This window comes from Lepidochelys olivacea, assembly GCF_965140295.1.
Source record: "Lepidochelys olivacea isolate rLepOli2 genome assembly, chromosome: 1".
Taxonomy (NCBI): domain Eukaryota; kingdom Metazoa; phylum Chordata; order Testudines; family Cheloniidae; genus Lepidochelys; species Lepidochelys olivacea.
In genome coordinates this window covers 192,426,310-192,449,673 of record NC_140411.1, presented here as the reverse complement: position 1 = coordinate 192,449,673, position 23,364 = coordinate 192,426,310, and the positions used below count along the sequence as shown (strand labels likewise).

General features: G+C 40.5%; 1 long non-coding RNA gene across 1 annotated transcript; it reads left to right on the top strand.

Annotated features, from left to right (window-relative positions):
* The first annotated feature begins 1,916 nt into the window (after nt 1-1,916).
* On the top strand, nt 1,917-23,159 carry LOC311516594. The gene is made up of 4 exons (XR_014710457.1): nt 1,917-2,021; nt 2,697-2,741; nt 14,265-14,388; nt 22,880-23,159. It is a non-coding gene; the product is annotated as an uncharacterized lncRNA (long non-coding RNA).
* Nucleotides 23,160-23,364: the final 205 nt, after the last annotated feature.

The window sequence follows — 23,364 nt, the reverse complement described above, 5'->3', positions numbered from 1 at the left end:
AATCCAGCATAAATCAGGAGTATCGCCAGTAGAGTCGCACCAGTGTAATACTTCTAAAAGGGTGAGGCTTGATTCTGTCCAGGGGACCAACAACAGGTTTATTATTTATTGATTTTTATTTATTTTGTGATAGTGACTTTGAGCACGAGTCCTGGACCAGGACCCTGTTGTGCTAGGCACTGCACAAACACAGAACAAAAAGACAGTCTTTACTGCAAAAAGATGCAAATTATTCACAATGAACATATTTAACTATTGGAATGTATTACGGGGGTGGTAGAATCTTTATTGCTTGGAGTCTCTAACTCAGGACTGGATGTCTTTCTCAAAGATATGGTCTAGTTCAACCACTAATTGATGGGTTAGAAACAGAAATTACTGGATGAAAGTATATTGTTTGTTTTCACCCAGAGGTAAATTTAGAGGATTATAATTGTCCCTGGTGGCTTTAAAAATCTATAAAAGTATTGCAGAGGTGTTGTGCTGGCCCTGTGCACAGGGGTAAGTTTCACCCTACAGTAAGGGAGAGGAGAATCCATCCATATGAGAAATGCAATGCTTAACAATGTGATACACATTTAATGTGTCATTTGGAACTTATTTTCCTATTTGTTATAGCTATATGTTCACATGGAAACCCTTTGCCTTAATCTGAATGTTTCTTTTGGAATGGTTTGGCCCTTGGAGGCAGTCTTCAATGAGCCAGTTTGGAATACACTAAAGCCTGTTTGAATCAGATGTATGGATTTGTTGCTCTCCTTTCCTATATAATGGCCAAGCACAGCTGCTCATGCAGGTTTGTTAGATGGAGGAGACTGGTTATTCTGAACTATATTTCCTGGCTTGTCTGTGCTGCTGGAGATTTGGTGTTTTGACCTCTGTTGTGACTATTGGGTCCAATATTGTAAACTCCTTGTGGTAAGTTCAGGAGGTGGGGAATTGCCAGCTGTCTAGTTGCTGCTCAGTAAACCAGCTTGAATCCCCAGAGGCAGCTGAAAGAGAACTGGATAATGTCTCCAAATTCCCACGAGAGAGAAGAATTTGCAGCCCGGTAATTGAACAACCTGTAACTCCGTAGCCAGAGTGTAAAAGTGAAATCAGAGTTAATATTTCTGATTAAATCTTTTTTTGAATTTCAGTTAACTTTATTCTGACAGAAACAATACTTTCAGAAACTTCTATATTCATAAGTAATTTGAAGTCATCTTGAATAGATAACTGTCTGGAGAAACTGATGGAATAAGAGATGAAAATAATTAAAACTTAATTAAATATATAATGGACACTCACCCATGTTCATTAATGACTGGGAGAGTCATTTTTTAAATAACTGAATTTTGTGAATTTGAGACTAAACAATTGTGATTTTTTTAAATCAAGCATGCTGCATCTCAAAATGTATTTTGTCCATTTTTTTTGACAATTGTAGTTTCATAGGAAAGATAACATACTAATGAATTTATTGTATATTTTGTAAAAGTAGCAAAGCCTGAATAATTTAGGAGCCTTCTCTGCGCCAGTCTGCTATTAAAACTTTGTAGTTTTACTCTGCTTCCAATCAGAGTTTTGGTTTATTTATCTTTAATTGCAGATTAGTGAAATATGGAATATAAGAAGAGTCTCCTGTAATGATAGTTGATTAATTTTCTATCAAACAATATCAGTAAAATAACCTGTAGACACCCCCCACATGAGTAAATACAGTACCAATAGAAATCCATTGTTATCCAATCTGTAAATGGCCATTGCATTTTGGTATTTTTCCACCTAGGATCTGAGGTGCTGAGTGCCTTCAATTCCCATTGAAGTGGATTCTTCACCACTTTTCACTGGTGCAAATAACTACACAAGATGCAAAGTGTGGAAATGCTCCTAAATCAGAGTATTAACATTCTACAATCTTTTTCCAGGTGCAAATTATTACACAAGATGCAAGGCAGTAGAGACTCAGGATCACAATCTTTATGCTGGAACATGCGGTCACTTCACCCTTACCACACAGGAAAAAGTAGTCAATAAAGGTGATCAAAGTATTTTATGTGAATAGGGCCTTAATTATTACTCTAATTCCAAAGATTTATTCAGAAATTTTTTTTACTGTGAACTAAATATTTATTCTACAAGACAAATACTTTTATCTAGACCTACTTAACTGGTAGATACTGGGGTATTTGGTTCTTTCTTTAGGAAGTACATGGAGTATCATAGATTCCAAGGCCAGAAGGGAGCATTATGATCCTCTAGTCTGATCTCCTGTATAATACAGACTGTAGAACTTCCCCAAAATAATTCCTAGAGCATAACTTTTGAGAAAAACATCCAGTCTTGATTTTAAAATGATCAGTGAGGGAGGATCCACCATGACCCTTGGTAAATTGTTCCAATTATTGATAACTCTCACCATTAAAAAAATTCACCTTATTTCCAGCCTGAATTGGTCTAGCTTCCATTGGATCATGTTATACCTTCCTCTGCTAGACTGAAAGAGCCCATTATTAAATATTTGTTCCCCATGTAGATATTTATAGACTGTAATCAAGTCACCATTTAACCTTCTCTTTGTTAAGCTAAAAAGTTTGAGCTCCTTGAGTCTATTGCTAAACGCCTGTTTCCTAATGCTTGTTTTTATCATTCTCATGGCACTTCTTTGAACCCTCTCCAATTTATCAATATCCACCTTGAATTGTGGACATCAGAACTGGACACACTATTCCAGCAGCAGTTGCACCAGTAATACACAGGTAAAATAACCTCTTTACTCCCACTTAAGATGCCCCTGTTCATGCACCCCAGTATCACGCTGGCTGTTTTGAACACACTGCAAGTTCATGTTCAGCTGATTATCCACCATGACCCCCAAATCATTTTTCAAAATCACTGCTTCAAGGAGAGTCCTCCATCCTGTAAGTGTGGTCTACATTCTTTATTCCTAGATGTAGAGGTTTACATTTAGCTGTATTAAAATGCGTATTGTTTGCTTGTGTCCAGTTACCAAGCGGTCTTGATTGTTCTGAATCAGTGACCTGTCCTTTTCATTATTTACTACTCCCCCAATTTTTGTATAATCAACAAACTTTATCAGTGATCACTTTGTTTTCTTCCAGGTCATTGATAAAGATGTTAAATAGTGTAGGGCCAAGAACTGATCCCTGTGGGGCCCCACTAGAAACAGACCCACTTGATGATGATTCCCCACTTACAGTTAGCCAGTTTTTAATCCATTTAATGTGTGCCATATTCATTTTGTATTCTAGTTTCTTAACCAAAATGTTGTGGGGCACCAAGTCAAAGTATATAGCATCAATGCTATTACTTTTATCAAACCAGCTTGTAACCTCATCAAAAAGATATCAAATTCATTTGACAGGACCTATTTTGCATAAACCCATGTTGATTGACATTATTACACTACCCTCCTTTAGTTCTTTATTAATCGAGTCCCATAAAAGTTGCTCCATTATCTTGCCTGGGATCGATGTCTGGCTGACAGGCCTATAATTACCTAGGTCATCCCATTTACCCTTTCTAAAAATTGGCACAACATTAGTTTTCTTCCAGTCTTCTGGAGCTTCCTTAGTGCTCCAAGATTTATTGAAAATCAACATTAATGGTCCAGAGAGCTCTTCAGCCAGCTCTATTAAAACTCTGAGAGGTAAGTTACCTGGCCCTGCTGATTGTTAAAATGTCTACGGTTAGTAGTTTCTGTTTGATATCCCCCAGAGATACTAATGGAATGGAAAGAATGTTTCATCACCATATGATGAGACTGCATCATCTGATTTCCCCAAACACAGAACAGAAATATTTATGGAACACGTCTGCCTTTTATGCATTTGTATTGATAATTCTACCATTTCCATCTCATTACAGACTAGTACCATTGCCCAGATTCTTTTTGGTCATAATATTTTTTAAAAACTCTTTATTGTCCTTAACTCTCCCGGCCGTAGATTTCTCCTTGTGTTGCTTGACTTTGCATATCAATTTTCTAGAAGTCCTAACTTCTGATTTATATTCGTTAATATCAACTTCCCCTATCTTCCATTTGTTCTTTTATTTTTTATAGCTGCCTTGACTTCCCCTCTAAACCAGGTCGCGTTTCTAACCAGCACATCCTCCTTGCTCAATTTTGGGGCATCTGGTAAGGTGTTCTTAAATGATTCCCAATTATCATTTGCATTTTTCTGATTAAACTCTTCCCATCTGATATGGCTCATAACTGCTTTCAGCTGTGTGAAATTGGCCCAGTTAAAACACCAAATGTGCGTGCGTGTGTGTGTGTGTGTGTGTGTGTATATGTATATATATATGTATATATATATATATATATATATATTTTAGTTCAGTGATCAGTTCTTTAGCTGTAAGGACAAGATCTAATATAGAATTTCCTTGTGTTGTCTGCAACATTTTTTAAGTTAGGAAACTGTGATCTATTATGTGAAGAAATTCCAAGAATGTTTTAGTACTAACAGCATAAACAAACCTTCACCATATGTCACTCAGATTTAAGACCCCCCTGATCACACAGCTTTTTTTCTCCCAACACACTGGAGATAGGCGCTGAAGAAAGCGATCATCCTGTTCCCTAGTGTGATTTGGTGCTCTGTACCAGACACTAGGTAGAACCCCATCTTGATCTTGATCTGTTAGACGTTGATCCATAAGCATTCAGGATCATTTTCTTCCAAGTTATCAGTGTCAAGGAAACAGGTAATGCCATTTTGACCTAGAGTGCCACTTCCCCTCTCCATTTGCACACTTGACCCTTCCTCAGTGCGTTATAACCAATGATTTTTAAAATTCCATTTATGCAAATCATCCCACCAGCTTTCAGTAATATCCACTAGATCAAATTTATGCTCGTAAGTGAGCAATTCCAGTTCCTCTTTTTTTATTACCTAGGCTCCTAGCGTTGGTGTCTAAGCAATTCAAGAATTTCTTCTCCATGTTCTTTGGTTCCTTAATTTCATTCTCAGGATCTTGGATTTAGTGCTAACTGAGCACTCATTTCTTCCATCTTCCCCCCTGCCCCCGGCACCCTTGCTATTAATTTAACCCTCTCCTGACTAGTGTAACCAGCCTGTCCTCAAAGACATTGGTCCCCCTTCTCTGAGTTCTAGGCCACAGAAAGTGGACCAGTGTTCCACAAAACGAAAGCTCTTGACTCTTCACCACTTATCTAGCCAGCAATTCACTTCCAGAATCTTCTGCCTTCCTTTGCTCAGTGGACAGGGAGGATCTCAAAGAAGATTGCTTGGATGATGTTCTTCATCAATATGCTTCTTAGTCTCTGAAGTGATCTAGTATCTGCATGATGCCCTCAGGGGTGCTGGAACAATTTTTATAGTGGGGTGCTAATGATGGGAAACCATGCATTTGGTGGGTGTTATTACTACTTCAGGCCAGGCCGTGTGGCAGCACACCAAGAACCCCTATTTCCAGTACCCCTGGATAGCCTGCAACACAACCGTTATTTGTGCCAATATGAATCATCACCAATGGATACTTGGCTTCTGAAGTTGACAGACTATTCCGTCTTAGAGTGACAGTTGATGTTGTGATTCTGGGAAGGCAGCACACCATCCTGTTCTCTACTTGTCCCTTGCAGAATGTTCTTTTGATTGTTCTGAGCACTGAATCTCCAGCAAGGATTGTCTGTCTATCTTGGACTGTGTTCTCGAGAGCCACAGCACTCCCAAGAGCCAGGAAGTTTCAACCTGCCACTCAGTGACCTGCTAACAATTGCCAGATCAGAAACTGAACCCTAACAGAGGATTCCAGTCCTGGAATCCAATTGGCAGAACACTGCGGGGGCCTGACTGGTTCACAGCTTCTATATAAACCCAGCATAGGAACAGGAAGTTGTCCTTGCAACTGGGAATCTCCCTGCTTAGGACTGCTTCCTCTGCTTGCTCCTGCTACTGATCTCCTGGTAATCTGACCCTGCCTGACTTCTGACACCTGACTCTCCATTTTGCCCTCTGGCTTGCCTTGAATTATGACCTCCTGATATCTGACCTAACCTTACTCCTATTCTGACCACAAGGTGGTGACAGTTGGATGGAGAATCCTTTGTAGATAAAATTAATTTTCTTACAGGTTGGTCCTTGCTGCCATCCAATCATGTCTTGTACATATCTCCATTCCCTTGGACCTGCTAGATATCTTCCATAGTTTCTCAGCTGATGACCTGGTATCACATGAAACTTCTAGTTGTGTGGAATTCCTCCTGCTTTTCTTCTTTCTGGTATCCTCATCTGTCTCCAACTGTGTAGAATGCCACCATGACCTCTTGCCTCTGAAGGTTACGAACTGCCAGCCCTCCTCACTGACTTCATCTCTTGCCAAATCCTTCTGTGGTAAGCTCCATTCTTCCTTGAACTTTACGTACTGTTGTTTTCCAAACTTGGTTGTCTAGGTACTCCTGGGTTTCTGTGATTCTCAGTAACATCTCAATTGCTCCTCCAAATCCAAGAATCTTTTCCTCCAACACATCTGTCAACTTGCACTTCATGCCCAGGAAATCCCATCTGGTCTTAGGCAGGAAAGATAGCATGACACATATCCACTGCAGGTCACCACCACTGCTCTATCACTGGCAATATTGCTATCACAAGTAGTACTGAGCCTCTCACACTTCCTTTCACAGGTGCCAGCTTCATCCTTGCCTTGTGGGTACTCAGCCCCTACTCTGCCCCAGCCCAACCCTGCTTCTTCCTGCCAGTTCCACCCCCCCTTCCCTGAGCATGCCCCATGCCCGCACCTCTCCCCAGCGCCTCCAGTATGCTGTGGAACAGCTGATCCATGGCGAGTGGGAGGTGCTGGGAGGGAGGGGGAGGAGTTGATCAGGGGGGCGCCGGGAGCCACTGAGTGGGGAGGATTTAAGCACTCACTAATTTTTTTCCATGGAGTCAGTGCCTATGCTTCCTCTCTCAACTCTTTCTAAAATTCTCCTGCTAGCTGCTTCAGTTAATGGCTCTTGAGTTCAACTAGCAAGGAACGTTTTTATACCAAATCTTCTCTGCTTAGGTCAGCTCAGCTCCACCCGTCACCACCAGGGACTGATTACCCACTCAGACACTTCAAACAGCTGGGCTGATCATAGTTTCCAGGGCATTAAAAAATTGAGTCAGGCCACAAACATCATAGATTAGTTTTAAAATCACAAGGCTTCATCCCCCCGTAAATATTGACTTGTTTCTCTTTGCTTTCTGGTTTCTGAGCTTCTACCGTGCACTTGGGTCACATTTCCAAACTTTTTTCTCTACAACTATCAGGGCCAAAAATGTACTACTTTTTTAAATGAAAGCTGAGATTCTCACCTTCACTTGCTTCCAGAAACTGGGGCTTTAAGAAAGATACTAAATATTGTGAGACTCAGCAACACTGTTACTCCATGGTAACTGCCATGTCTTGTTTAACTGTTAGTTATTTTACTCTGTTTCGTGTACTATATGTTGGTATGGACATATCCTAAGTTCCCGCTAAGCTGTGCGGCCACGCAGCAGCCTATTAAGCGCCGCGCAGGTGCTAAGTGTTGCAACGGGGAGAGATGCCTTTTCCCCCAGCCCTGGACCTGCCGCAGCACCCATCCCCCAGCCTCCTCAGACCTGCCGCAGATGCGGAAGAGGTGCCCCAACCCAACCCAGCCCAGCCCCAGATCTGCCGCGGCTGCGGGAGAGGCTCTTATGCCGTCCCACGGCAGGGAGAGGCACCTCTCCTCCCCCCCAACCAGGTTCTGCTGCAGAGAGTGAGAGCAGGGGGGAGTCCTCTCTCCCAGCCTGCACCCCAAATCCCTCATTCCCAGACCGCACCCCCAACACACCCCACCCTCCCTGTCCCAGCCCCCTCCTACATGCCAAACCCCTCATCCTCAGCTCCACCCCAGAGCCCACACCCCCAGCCAGATTCCTCACCCCCCCTGCCCCGCAACCCTCTGCCCCAGCCTTAAGCCCACTCCCACACTCCAAACCCCTCAGCCCCACCCCCACCACATGAATTTTGTTATGTGCACCAATATGGGGTGATGTGTCACACAGCACCTCCATATTGGTGCACATAACAAAATTCATTCCACACATGGGTGGGAAAAATTAGAGGGAACACTGGACATGTCCATTGGAAACCCAAGACTTTTATGTTGGTAAGATGGCCGTTGCAATGATCATGGAAGGAAGATGATCAAAGGGGAAAGCCAAGATTTGGTACCTGGATTGGATATCCACAGAGCATTGAGAGATCAACTTACATGACGGGCATACAGTCATGAGTTTTGGAAGAAGGCTAAAAACTGAAGAGGAGAGTGGCAAGAAAGAAGATTCACATACTATATCTATTCTGTAGAGGTGTATTGGCCAGTTAGGTCCTATGGGGGAGATTTTCAAAAAGTGCCTAAGAGATTTAGGAACACAATTTCCATTAAAAAATCCATTTTTGGAGAATCAGCCCCATATGCATTTGAAATGGAGAGGGCCATATGTGGAAAGGAGCCTCCTGAGACCTCTTTCTCTGCACAGGTGCATGCTCACCTCACTTTCAAGCACTGTCTCTTTTGCACATGCAGCACCCATTTAGCAAAACAGAGCTTGTGTGTGTATATTTTGCACACTGCACGTACAAGTGATTGTACTCGATGTGCATGTATGCAAGTGTTCATGCACATAGAGTTGCATGCATACTCATAGAAGCTGCATTTTGAAAATATCCTTCGTGGTATACTATAAATCTTATTCTCCTAAGATTCTTACACTAGCATAAAACTGGTGTAACTGCCCTGGTGAAGCAGAATGGTGAATCATGTATTCACTCTTGTTTAAAGTTATCTCATTCCAGATTGGTTGCCAACTGCCTGGCGAAACTGACTCATCTGTGTATCTTGGCCAGTGTTCAATTTGCCGGGGTGTGTGTTTAAAGTCTTGTATTCTGTTTCGGTATGTCTACGCAGCAAAGAGAAACATGCGGTTTGCCAGCTGACTTCGGCTTGCGGGGCTCAAACCAGAGTTGGCTAGCATGGGCCAGCTGCATGTTGTTGTGTAGTCTACAGTCTAGTTTACAAAATTGATGAAAATATTCTAATAGACTAGTAAAACAGTCTATTTGTTGTGTAGACATGCCCTTTTAGCCATGCAGCTTCTATTTACTGAGGTGGGAACCACTCAGCTAATCTGTAAAAAGGTTTTGGCCTCAGCGTTGGAAGTGTTGTATTTTGTTGTGCCTCATCTCTATTGCTTTGAATCAAAGTGGCATGAACTTGAAAAGATTTGTGAAGTGGAAACCGATTTAGTGAGCCTTTTAAAAATATTTTGTAAATTGTTTGATACGTTACCACAGTAGTTTTAATTCACATTTGAAATTTGGACAAAGAAAAGTAGCCCCATCCTTGCAAATACTTCCAGATTTTCAAAGGATAAGACCAACGAGAAGCAAACAATAGTATCGTATTAAAAGCGGGAAGAGAAGACCTACTGTCCAACAGGTGTATGGGCTTTCAATTCCCTGCTCAGTTCTCTGCTCACAGTGTGTGGCACCAAATGGAAAGAACCACAGGTCTAGCAGCAGCCTTAGACTCAAATTTGCAAAAACAACCTCATTTTTTGGATGCCCAACTTAATACACCTTTAAAAAGTCTCATTTTCAGAGCACGGGTGCTCAGCACTTCTGAAAATCAGTGCCCTTTAAGGGGTCCCCAGCGAGGCAGCCAAAAATCACAAGTCACTTTTCAAAATGTAGACTTCAGCTAAACAGTGATGTGGAAAAGAAATATTTTGCTGAAAATTAACTTACTAAATTGCTGTGTTTCCCCTGCCACAGCACTTGTTTTATAAGCAGCACTTTAAATTTCCCTTCTGCTGAACAAGTAGCGTTTTTGGCAATTATTTGCTAAATTTTGGAGGCTGGCTTCTTCAGAACCTCTTTCTTCATAGCAGTAGGAAATTTTATTTGAAAAACTCTCTCTATTCTCCATACTTCAAAGCTTATTTAAATGCAAATAGCAACATTAAATACTTTCTCCCAATATACTATTGTAATTTGAAGACCCAAGTGGTTTCATAAAACTAAACTGATATGCAATTTAATAACTAGGTATTTTCTCTCAGTTCATGACCTTTCTAGAGCCAGGCCTAAATCAAATATTAATATAAAGTATACAATGAAGTATTTCAGGGAAAGAAAAGAGATGGCTGCAGTGGTTCACCAAATCTGTTGCTAACCTGTCAATCATTTTACACTCAGCACATTGAGGTTCCCATATTCTGATCTTGAGGGACTATCGGTGAAGTTCTCCAGTTGCAGTGGTTGCTAGGAAAATACAACTGAAGATATTAGTTTGTACCACATGAGCGAGTAAGTCACTGATGGTCTCAGACAAGACCAGTATTAGAGTGTAGTGGCTACTGACAAAACCCGTAAACCCTGAATACTCATGGGCACCTCCAAACTACTTACAAGTAACCTGACCCATCTGTTTAATTTATGTATATGTTTATACAGCATCCATTTACTTGTATCTAGTCCCCAAAAGAGTACAAAGGAGGTGCAATACAAGAAACAAAACATTATTCTTAGTTCAGCTGCAACAAAACGTTTAGACATTCTAAACTTTAAGACGTGAGTAACAAAACGCTTAAGCACATACTTTACTTTAATCACTTGAGTAACCCCAGTGGCATTGCTCAGGGTTTGATCTCACAAAGCGCATAAGCATGTGCTCAGCAGCTAAGTGACCTGCCCAGACTGTTATAAGGAGTTTATGACTGAGCTGGCAATTGAACTGAGATCGCCCTTGTCCCAGTCCCTTAACCACAAAATCCTGCCTTTGCAATGCAATATCACTGTAGAATTATAACAATTTTTCATACAAATTCTAGCCCAAAGCTCCATGCAGTTCAATTTTATTGCTACCGAGATGAATAGTAGCAGAAGTTGAGGAGAGAGCCTAAAAGAGATAATGAGGGAAGAAAAGGTACGTTCTGGGGTGAGATTTGAATGGAAACTGATCCCATAATGTTTGCTCCAGACAGCAGTTGCAGAGGAGCAGGCTGTCATGCCCACAGTGACCTGTGGGGAGTGTGCATTTTAGTGTAGTCTTTTATGGTGCCAGGAAATTGTGCTTCCAATTTTTCTTGTGTGCTGTGATTTATCTGTTTCACCACTATGTACAGCTGCCTGGAGAATGACAATCTGTCCTTTAGATCACCCTATTTTCCCAAGCCTTTTTACAATTATTTTTCTAATTTCAATATGGTTGCTGTATATTGTGATGGGGGGAGGGGTGCAAATCCCACACTGGGCCTGAAAGGGGTTAAAGGACAATACTGAGCCCCGGTAGCTCCACCCCTCCAGACCTGCAGAGCATGCTCCAGCTCAAGAGGAAGCTTAAAAGGGAGCAACTCAGCTCAGTCAGGGGTAGGCTGAGCAGGAAGATAGACCTATCCTTAGGGCTCCTGGACAAGGGTGCTGAAGAAGCCGCCCTGTGAGGAACAGGATTGAAGGCTGAGGCCAATTGGGGCTGCAGGTTTAGTTATCTCTTCTTTTTCTTTTGTATCTTATATTGGACTTGGGGCTATGGGGAGAGACAGGTGGTAGGAAGTGACCCAGGGAAGGTAACTCCAAGGGCACTCCAGGATGCTGGACACAGTTGACTCTCGAAAGGCCCTGTGTCGGAGCCTGGTGGAGTGGGAGGTCCTGGGCTCCCCAGCCAACTGCCTCTGCTTGCAGGATGTACATGCGCCACATTCCAATCTCCCACTGCCTCTGATGAAATGAGGACAAAGACATTGCAAACCTGAGGTGAAGCTAAACCCATCCTCAGGTGAGGCAGCGGTCTGAAAGGCCTTCCCACTGAAAGGCAATGCTGGATGTGCTACCCACTAGACCACCTGGCCATCTGAGGGCTCTAGTACGTACATCTTCCCACATTTCTGGTCTGACATTGTTGAATTTGAAAATATTTATAAAAATCTGTCCTTTTTGAAGTTGTGCATTGTTAGATGAATTGTTCAAATGCTTTGGAGTCTGCAATCTGACCAATCTAAGTATGTCAATTAATTTTGTTTCTACCTACTTGGTCTGTGTAAGAAGTTGGGGGTTGTCATAAATATAAAGGGAAGGGTAAACCCCTTTGAAATCCCTCCTGGCCAGGGGAAAGCTCCTCTCACCTGTAAAGGGTTAAGAAGCTAAAGGTAACCTCGCTGGCACCTGACCAAAATGACCAATGAGGAGACAAGATACTTTCAAAAGCTGGGAGGAGGGAGAGAAACAAAGGGTTTGTGTGTCTGTCTGTAGTCGTCTTGGCCGGGGACAGAACAGGAATGGAGTCTTAGAACTTTTAGTAAGTAATCTAGCTAGGTATGTGTTAGATTATGATTTCTTTAAATGGCTGAGAAAAGAATTGTGCTGAATAGAATAACTATTTCTGTCTGTGTATCTTTTTTGTAACTTAAGGTTTTGCCTAGAGGGGTTCTCTATGTTTTTGAATCTAATTACCCTGTAAGATATATACCATCCTGATTTTACAGGGGGGATTTCTTTATTTCTATTTACTTCTATTTTTTATTAAAAGTCTTCTTGTAAAACACTGAATGCTTTTTCATTGTTCTCAGATTCAAGGGTTTGGGTTTGTGGTCACCTATGCAAATTGGTGAGGCTTTTTATCCAACATTTCCCAGGAAAGGGGGGGTGCAAGTGTTGGGAGGATTGTTCATTGTTCTTAAGATCCAAGGGTCTGGGTCTGTAGTCACCTAGACAAATTGGTGAGGCTTTTTACCAAACCTTGTCCAGGAAGTGGGGTGCAAGGTTTTGGGAAGTATTTTGGGGGGAAGGACGCGTCCAAACAGCTCTTCCCCAGTAACCAGTATTAGTTTGGTGGTGGTAGCGGCCATTCCAAGGATAACGGGGGTAATATTTTGTACCTTGGGGAAGTTTTGACCTAAGCTGGTAAAGATAAGCTTAGGAGGTTTTTCATGCAGGTCCCCACATCTGTACCCTAGAGTTCAGAGTGGGGGAGGAACCTTGACAGGGGTATGTGTGGGACTGGAAATATTTGCTAAAAGAGACTAAATAAGTTTTCCATGATTGTGGTCTTCACTTCAACTTTGCATCTGAAAGGGGATAGGTTTTCCATCTGTACCCAAGCTGAGTATGTGGTATATGTAATGACCCATCCACTCCCAGTCTCTATTCATGCCTAAGTTAATTGTATCCAGTTTGCAAATTAGTTCCAATTCAGCAGTCTCTCCTTGGAGTCTGTTTTTGAAGTTTTTTTGTTGAAGAATTGCCACTTTTAGGTCTGTAATCGAGTGACCAGAGAGATTGAAGTGTTCTCCAACTGGTTTTTGAATGTTATAATTCTTGACATCTGATTTATTCTTTTATGTAGAGACTGTCCAGTTTGGCCAATGTACATGGCAGAGGGGCATTGCTGGCACATGATGGCATATATCACATTGGTAGATGAGCAGGTGAACGAGCCTCTGATAGTGTGGCTGATGTGATTAGGCCCTATGATGGTGTCCCCTGAATAGATATGTGGACACAGTTGGCAATGGGCTTTGTTGCAAGGATAGGTTCCTGGGTTAGTGATTCTGTTGTGTGGTGTGTGGTTGCTGGTGAATATTTGCTTCAGGTTGGCGGGATGTCTGTAAGCAAGGACTGGCCTGTCTCCCAAGATCTGTGTGCTAGGGTAACTGATCACAACAGGTTTCATGTCTGAAATCATCATCCATCATTTTTCTTTCCAACCAAAAGCAAACACTTGTGTTTTTTCTTCTACAGACATGCTTAAAACAACATGATGATGTATTGCAGCTGCTTAAATTAAACTTCTCCATTGATGATTCTGACCCTAGCAGCAGAGACATGATTGATATTCATACAACATTTTAATCTCTTGTTTTGACCTTTATAAAAACACACTTTTAAAAAACTGTCACATGATGGCGAAGATAGGCAAATTATATCTGAAAACTTGATGATATTTTCATTCCTCACATGGAATATGGGAGCTGCTTGTGAGAAGTGCAAGCCAGAGAGAGAAAGCACACTTGATATACAAGCACCTTCAAGAAATAAAAACATCTGCAGCATTAATGGAATTCTAATATACCTCAACCGAACTTAAACTGAGCCAATAATGACAGTGAATTTGAGGAGGGGTATTAATTCAAGATACATACTTTGAGTACTGACCTCCACTACATATATAGTTATTACAACAAATGAGCTGTTTGACTCTCACATTGACCTTTATGTCATTTTAATAGAGATCCAGTTGGAGCCCTTTCACTGGGGTCCAGGAGGGAAATTCTTACAAGAAGGAAAAGAATAACTACACAGTCCTATTGCTGAAAGTCCGCCATGAATAAAGGATAGGCTGAGGCCACCAAGGTTCGATTTTTCTACTTTTTATTTAAAAAAATATACATTCAAATATCCTATAATTAATTCCCTCTGTGATTCTTACCATCCACCCTTTATCTGAAGAGAGGTTTGTTTTTTATTTCATACCAATGTGTCTTGTGTGAAAGAAATGGTGAGGGAAAACATTCCAAAATAACCTGTATTTAAAAAAAAAGTCTGGGAAAGACCGGATGGGAAGGAGGAGGTGGCTGGATAACTGGTGCTGCCTATTTGTTACCCCTGCCTCCATAAAATATTCTAGATACACCAATAATTTAAGGCAGTACTTTGACATAGACTAAGGCCCTGATCCTGTAATGAAATGCACACCCATGGACCATGCACACACATGGACACCTGGAATCAGTGATGCTCCATGCAAGTATGGATTTGCCTGTGCACATGTTATAGCAAGACTGGGGCCTAAATGAGTGGAGATTATGCTTTCCAGGAAAAAAGGGACACACAAACAAGTGGCAAATCTTAACAAGTTTGTGATGGTGAATGTAATAAAGTTAGTAAGCCTATGATTAAGAGTCCTGTGTTGTCCATCACAAGACATTCTTTGCCCTTTTGGGGACCAAAATGTGATGAGTACAGTAGTGAGGAGGAGAACAGAAGTTCACTTTGCAAATTTGGCTGCATTCCAAATTGGAATTAAAACTGGACATTTTTTAAATTCTGCCCAAAGGAAAAAAGTGAAATTATTTTGGGTTGATTGAATTGTTTAATTTCCATTCTGACTTTTTAAACTTTGGTATTACAATGTAATACAACATAAAACCAAATTAAAAAAAAATCTGGCTGAAAAGTAATTTCAAAATGAAGAATTGAAATATTTAGCTGTAAAAATGTTGAAGTAGGACATTTTAACATTCTCTGAACTCTTTTTTTTTTTTCCTTCTGGTTTTCTTCTTAAACAAAATAAAATTGACCCAATTTCACGAAGCATTTCAGTTCTAATGGAATGTAGTTCCATCTACATTTCTCTGACCAACTCTGGTGATTAGTGCTAATGGTGAGATTTATTTTGTGATTTGGACACCATGACTATTAGGAACAGGATTGAAAATCCAACTCGTACATTTGAAGTTTTTTATTTTAATTTGTCTCCTATTGGCCCCATATTAATGACTTTCCTTCTATCACATGACCCTAGACCCCATTGATAACCATCTTTATGTATTGGACTCTTAAATATTAAAAGAATAGGGTCTATTATGACTTTAATGTAGTCTAATCAGAATGATCTTCTACAGCATTCTAAGTGCTTTGGTATGAGGGAGGAGGCAGTGTTGTCAAACTGAAATTGCATTATGTTTAGTCTGTGGGCAAAGCTTTCACTGTTCCCTATGAGTTGTTTAATTACATGAAGATTAAAGAAGTAGCTGCAGCAGATGCTCTTACATGCCTTGGGTGTTAATGGAAAGAGGAATAAATAAAAAAAATTATAACCATGACATTATTCATCTTTGATTTTGTAGAAAAGCAATTGTTAGCCAATTCTCTGTTTTCATCAACTGGTTTAATGTCGAAAATATTTATGAATAGCAAGTCATGTGCTGAGATAACATCTCTACAGCAGCTAGCTGGGATAAGTTGTTGTTGTGAGGTTTTGGGTTGTGTTTTGGGTTTTTTGTATAAAGAATAATTCAGGTCAGTAAAGATTTTGGGTTTGGTGTTTTTGTGGGTTTTTTTTAACTGTCTTCACCTTTACATTTTTAAGACTTATGGGGATGGTTGAAAATCCCAAAGCAGAATTAGAGCTCTCATAAACAATGCTCCATTAATATTAGAGATGGGTCAAAACCAGATTCTTAACTCTAAATCCTTTCAAATTTAAACAGGATTAGGTTCTGATTTGAATCTTCTCCTCGGGCTTTGGTCTAAAACTGCAATGTTCAAGTCCACACTGAATATGTGTCAAATCTTGTGAGAGTAACTGAGTTTGTGAAATTTCCATAATTCAAGATGGCAGAAATCTCACAATGTCAGCAGATCTCATGAGATGTCTGATATTTTTAGGCCAGATTCTCATGACAACAGCTTACATGATTTTGGTAACTTTTGATGTTGAACCAAAACCATAATCCTTGGCCCTAAATAAGCCATGAACTTGAACAGGGAATCCAGTTCCAGATCCAAACCATCCAGGTTCTTTTTTGTTAATCTCCAATCTGTAAAAGTATCAAACCAAATATTCAGTGGTTAAAAAGTCCAATAAACTTAGATTGCCTCTGTCCACACAATTTGTCATTGTTCAGAAGTAACGTACATGGTTTGCTGAAGCTCAAAAAGCCCCACGGAAGCATACATTTACTGACTATTCTGCAAACCAGCTTCCACAATTTGCATAAGAGGCAAGATGGTCAATTTGCATAGATAAGGCCCAAGTAAATTAGTGCTATGTTCCTAATAAGAGGAAGCCCTAAAGGTTCAGGTTAATGCCCTGTGCTTTCTTTAATCTCTGGTTTGCTAGCTCAAACAAAGTCTGTATGTATGAGCTGGGACCAAAAGGTCCCTTTTGTTCATCCATTCTTAATATTATCCAATTGCCACTCCATGGTGCATTCTAATGGGGAAAAACAGATTTACATTTTCAATTATAGAACACTAAGTAAAATGGCGAGCATGTATAAAACTGGATTAGACACGTAACTTCATGTGAAATGTATTATTCTGAAATCAGGGCATATGTGACACATCAAGGAGAATTTTCTCTTTTTCTATTAAAGGTGGAATAAGTATAAATAAAAAAAAATTCTCCTCATTCCCCTCACGGCCAAGATCTCTTTGAAGATTTGGAAAACTTCTCATTTGACTGAGCATTTCATGAGTTAGTTTTGCAGGAAAAGTACTGGGCACAAATCAGATTATTAAAGCCCCACTGGGATGCTCAACCAATTGCACTGCCGGATTGTCTGGATATTTTAACCTCTTTTACTGTGCATAAGGGTACCTCAGATAGTGGGCTTTACTGATATTAGTTTATTCCCATTGAACTATTGGGTTAGTCCTTTTTCAGGTACAAAAAGGAGATAGAGCATTCTTTAAGCTCAGATTTGTCGCTAGGTATTTTGATGCAGAAATATTCTTTATGAGCTGAATCCTTAAACAACACTAAGCATGAAGAGTGGGGAGGCAAAAGTAGCTGAAAGGCATCTTTCCACCTCCCCTGGGCCAGAGCCTGAACTGGTCCCTGGTTAGTTTGAGGAACCACAGGGATGCTCTTATTTACACAGGTTACAATGGTCCCATCCTTCTGCCAGCCCAGGTTTGCTGCTTCCCTATTTAGCCTGTCTCCCTCATCCCAGACAACCCCTATGTCTGAGCGGAGGAGCGAGCGGCCTAAAGCTTTACACCAGTGCAGTGTTTCTGCGTGCCAGGGGAATCCTCAGTTGCCTGTTTAGACCTACTATATGAACCCTTTGTTCTGATCCATGAATTTTAATAGGGGATCAAGGAATTGCCCCATGAAGTTACTTAGTAAATCTATCAGTCCTTCCTCACACCTACAGGAGATGGCTAGATCATTATATATGTGGTGAGTAGGTCAAACTGCCAAGGATTTTGGGTGCTCAGTAGTTCAGAGATCCTTGTTCAAACCTTAATAAATGACATATGAAATATCATTCAGTACTTCATTATTTAATGCTTTTATATTGTAGTAGCACCTAAAGGCCGTGGCCAGGTTGATCTTCATTGTGCTGGGTGCTGTACATTTACATGACAGAACTACCACAGGAAGAAAAATTCTCTCCCTCCAGTCACTGTGTCCTTGAGTAATGTTCCTGAAACTCCTGATAACTGAGTCCACCCTTCAGGAAAACAAAACCCACCATGTCTCCTTGAATGTGCCATAACATCTTTCAAGGTCTACACATGTTAATGTATATACATCTTTCATGTCCCCCCATCTACCTAAGCTCAGCCTTCCAGTCCCTCACCTAATTTAGTGAATACTGGTGTAGATAGATTAAGAATATCTATTTCCCCTCCTTTCATAAATGCTTTGAGCAGTGAAATATTTTAAATGTCAATCTTAGCTAGCATTATTGGCATCCAAGTTAGTGCTCATCAAAATGAATCGGGCAGTTCACACCTTAGAGCCATTGTTTCATGCTGTCTGCAAACTCAGGCATACGCTCCCTTCAGATGGTGAAGGTTTTCTTTGCAACTATAAGAGCTAGAAACTGCCTCTTTTGAAAAACAAAAGCTGAAATCTTGAAAAACAAAGAAGAGGTATCTCCATCCTCTCTCAGCTAGTCCTTCATGCCCCCCATGTTCAGGGGGTACACCCCACTCTTGGGGGAACTCTGCCTTAGAGCCTTCCACTCATCATAAATAACTAAATGACAGCACCAGATCCAATTGTGGGTCTGACACTCATTCTCTGACACCACAATATATATGCCATGTACAATGTGGGGCTTCTCTGTTAGTAGCACCTCAACAGAAGCACTTAGGCATGCACCTCGTAAAAGCACTGACCATATGATCTTTAAACAGAGCCCTACAGATTGATTTTCAGATCCATGACAGAACTGGGATGAATGATGGAAGTGAATTTAAGTCAAAACTTTTTCAGACCTTGGGAAAAGTACAGATTTGGTTTGAAGTCAGGGCAAAAGTTTGGGCCATTGCCTTTCATGTTTTTTGTGTCTGTTTCCTTAACTACCAAAGGTCCACTAACCTGCATTGTAGGGATGTTGTGAATATTAATTAACTAATGCTTGGACAAGTACTTTTAGCAAGTAAAATACAGTGGACCAGGTTCAGACAGCCTTACACAGAATAGTGAATACTGCTTTAGAAGTAGTCCCCCAGAAGTCCGTTGGACTATCTGTGGTGGTGTCAAAAACATACAGCTAAAGGTAGCATAAAATCCCTCCTTTACCTGTAAAGGGTTAAGAAGCTCAAATAACCTGGTTGACACCTGACCAAAAGGACCAATAAGGGAAGAAGATACTTTCAAATCTGTGGGGGAAGGCTTTATTTGCGCTCTCTTTGTTGCTCTCTCTCGGACAGAGAGGGACCAGGGCAGAAAAAAAGTCTCCTAAAACCCTAACTGAAATAAGCATCTAAGGTTACAAACACTGTAAGTAAAGCAAGGAAATGCATTAGATTATCTTTTGTTTTAGCTTGTGAATTTTCCCTGTGCTAGAAGAGAGGTTTATTCCTGTTTTTGTAACTTTGAAGTTGATCCTAGAGGGGAATCCTCTGTGTTATAAATCTTTTTATTACCCTGTAAAATTACCTTCCATCCTGATTTTACAGCGGTGCTTGTTTTACTTTTTTCTTTGTAATAAAGTTCTTCTTTTAAAAACCTGATTGGTTTTTTGGGTCCTAAAAACCCAAGGGTCTGGTCTGTGCTCACTTGGTTAACCTATTGGTTGGTATACTATTCACAAGCCTCCCCAAGAAAGGGGGTGAAAGGGCTTGGGGTGATGTTTTGGGGAAATAGGAAAAGGACCACTTGGAGTTCCTAAATCTTTGTCTAACTCACTTGGTGGTGGCAGCAGTACCCATCCAACGACAAGAAAAGAATTTGTGCCTTGGGAAAGTTTTTAACCTAAGCTGGTAAAAATAAGTTTAGGGGATCTTTCATGTGGGTCCCCACATCTGTACCCCAGAGTTCAGAGTGGGGAGAAAACACTAACAGGTGGAAGGGTATCAGAATCTGGCCTTACATAGGTAGTGAGTATTTTTACTCTTTCAAATTTCTTATCCCTGGGGTTTTCTGAGTGGGTTTGAAATGTCTAAAGTTGAAATTACCCATCCTTAGTGCAAGTCAATAAGAAGAAAAACAGAAATTGATTTGAATTAGTTCCCACAGTCCTAATGCTTTAAAGGTGGCAGGCTAAACTCATGTCTCACTTAGCTCCATTGAATTTAGTGGAATCTCACCCGTAATTAATTTGGCCTGAAGCTCCAAATGAAATACCTGCTCCAAAATTTTTAATTTAAGCTTTAGTTTTTCAAGATACAAATAAACATGGACTCTGACTCAGACTCACGTGAACATCTGGGAACATTTTATAAACCGGATTAGATCCTGATGAGAATTCAAAACTTGAATTATGTCCAAAAGTTCATCTTAATTAGGGTTCACATTCCCTACAAGCAGCCATATTTTATGTTTGTTTTGACATCAGAGATATATGGTTAATTAAGTGTCAGAAAAAGCAAAGGTGGTAGAGGAAAAGAATGACATAAGATATGTACATATGAAAATATGCATATGTATGTGTGCAAAGCTAAATAGTTTCCTCTGCTTTCAAAGTCAGTATCTTACCCGTCATAGAGCTATTTCTTTCACAGACTGCTTTGGAGAGGTTACCTTGGGAAGTTTAATGGAAGGATAAATTAAATTAGTTGAAAAGGAGAATCTTTGTATATTGAATCCTTAGTATCTAGCTTTGCAGATTTCATTCTGAAGGTCAAAGGTGTAACCTAATCTCTCTCTTTATACAAGGTTTATTGGTATATTTTGGGGGGGTTTATTGGTTTCAGTTGTTTCTAAACACAGTTGTCGGAAACAAAACCTGGTGTATGAGCAAGATACAGTTGCTACAGCTGGGCCCCTTAATGCCATGTCAAGATATAAACTTGCCTGAACTTAACAGTTGCAAACACTTGGCTTCATCAGCTGTGGTTAAATTGAGTTAGGAGATTTTTAAAAAGAGGCCTTTACCCTATTTAACTGTGCATTGAACATAGCTTATAATAATAATGAACTGTGACAGAATAGCACTTGTCGATTTCATTCCTGCAGTGATTTTAAAAATCTTGAGCTGGCTGCCTAATTGTTCACTGTGTAAGATGCAACATGAGCACTTAAACATGTATGAAATTTGGGGGAGAAGATGCCATGTTTGTCCTGGAGATGCTCCTACAACTATATTCGGAGTTACTGATCATAGGTAGGGACCTAGGGGCTGGTTTATTTGGGGATAGTGGCCTAGACACACTGCTAGATGGAAAGAGCCAGGGAATTGTATGTCACAATGGGAGAAAGAAGGTCAGCCTCAAACTGTTTTGGATAGTTCTTATAAATTTTATGTGTAAGCATCCACATTTCTGGTGTTTATCTGAGTGTCATTAGTGATTATATGGCCTGAAACGAATCTTTCTGAAGTCAACAAGATTCTTTCCAGTGACTTCTATGGGCTTTCAATCCAGTTCTGTATCCCTTTTTATACTGTGGATGTTCCTTCTAAATATCTGGCACTAAAGTGTCCATCTAGCATAGAAAATCGATCCCCACCATCATAGTGGGTTTCTTATATTGCTAATAAATCTCAAAGTGTAGAGGGGAAATGCTAATTGCTTGAGGAGAAAAATAGTACTCTACTGGCCCAAGCAAGCAAGCAAGCAATCAGTCCTCCACATTCATCACTGTCACATTTTGAGTGACCCATATATTTCAAGAGAAACACCCAGCTCCTCAGTTACTCTTAGCATCAAGGAGAATTATCATTAGTAGACTTAAATACCCCACATTAAATGTTATATCTCTGATTCTTATGAAGTCCTGTGAAAGAATTCTTTTGATTATCATGCAAAAAGGGAGAGGCTCATGTTACAGTAGTAAACCTAATAACATCACTCATATTTAAGAATGAAGCATCACATCATAAAATTACCCCCTATTCAGCAATACAGGTCACTCCAATGCTCCATCTTCTGTACTAGTTCCCTGTGGAATACAAAATCATATGCAAAATTTCAATGATCCTGGTATTCAAAGCCCTTAATGGGAGTGGTCCTACTTACCTACCTCCTTCTAAATGACCATAACTGACCACGACAGCGATGGTCCAATGGAAACATGATCAGCCACAAGAATAAGACTCGTGAGCACCAGGAACCCAGATTCCTCAGCCGCTGCCTTAAGATTGTCAAGCTCATTCCTGCAGAATGTCAGGAAAACCCATGTCTGTGCTCAACTCATCAGACGTATGCAGTGGAAAATAAAGTGGGGAGATTTCATATACACAGAGAACATGAAACAATGGGTGTTACCATACACACTGTTACGAGAGTGATCAGGTAAGGTGAGCTATTACCAGCAGGAGAGGGGAAAAAAACCTTTTGTAGTGATAATCAAGGTGAGCCATTTCCAGCAGTTGACAAGAATGTGTGAGGAATAGTGCGGGGGAGGGAGGCGGGAAATAAACACGGGGAAATAGCTTTACTTTGTGTAATGACCCATCCACTCCCAGTCTTTATTCAAGTCTAATGTAATGATGTCCAGTTTGCAAATTAATTCCAATTCAGCAGTCTCTCATTGGAGTCTGTTTTTGAAGTTTTTTTGTTGAAGAATTGCCACTTTTAGGTCTGTAAGCGAGTGACCAGTGAGTTTGAAGTGTTCTCCGACTGGTTTTTGAATGTTATAATTCTTGACGTCTGATTTGTGTCCATTTATTCTTTTACATAGAGACTGTCCGGTTTGGCCAATGTCCTTTTCTTTTTGCAGATACAGACTAACGTGGCTGTTACTCTGAAACCTGTCATTATGCAAGGCACTGCATTTAGCCGTATGGAGTGGAAATCCATCAACTTCATGAAAAAACTAGTACAGATACAGAGAGAAATCATCTTTCTTTCCAGATGCAAACAGATGGACATCATACCAAAAGGACTGAAGGTAAAAAAAATGAGTTATAATCTACATAGCACACAGACTATGCTGACAGATTGTGCCACACACTCTCAAAGAAACTGCGGAACAACCTGATCAACATCCTATACAGCAAACAGGGAAAGATTGAGAATGAGCTCTCAGAACTGGATACTCTCATAAAAAAAAAAAAAAAAAAAACCTTCCACACAAACTTCCTCATGGCTGGACTTTACAAAAACTAGACAAGCCATTTACAACACACACTTTGCTTCTCTACAAAAGAAAAAGGACACTAAACTATCTATCTAAACCCCTACATGCCACAAGGGGCCACAACA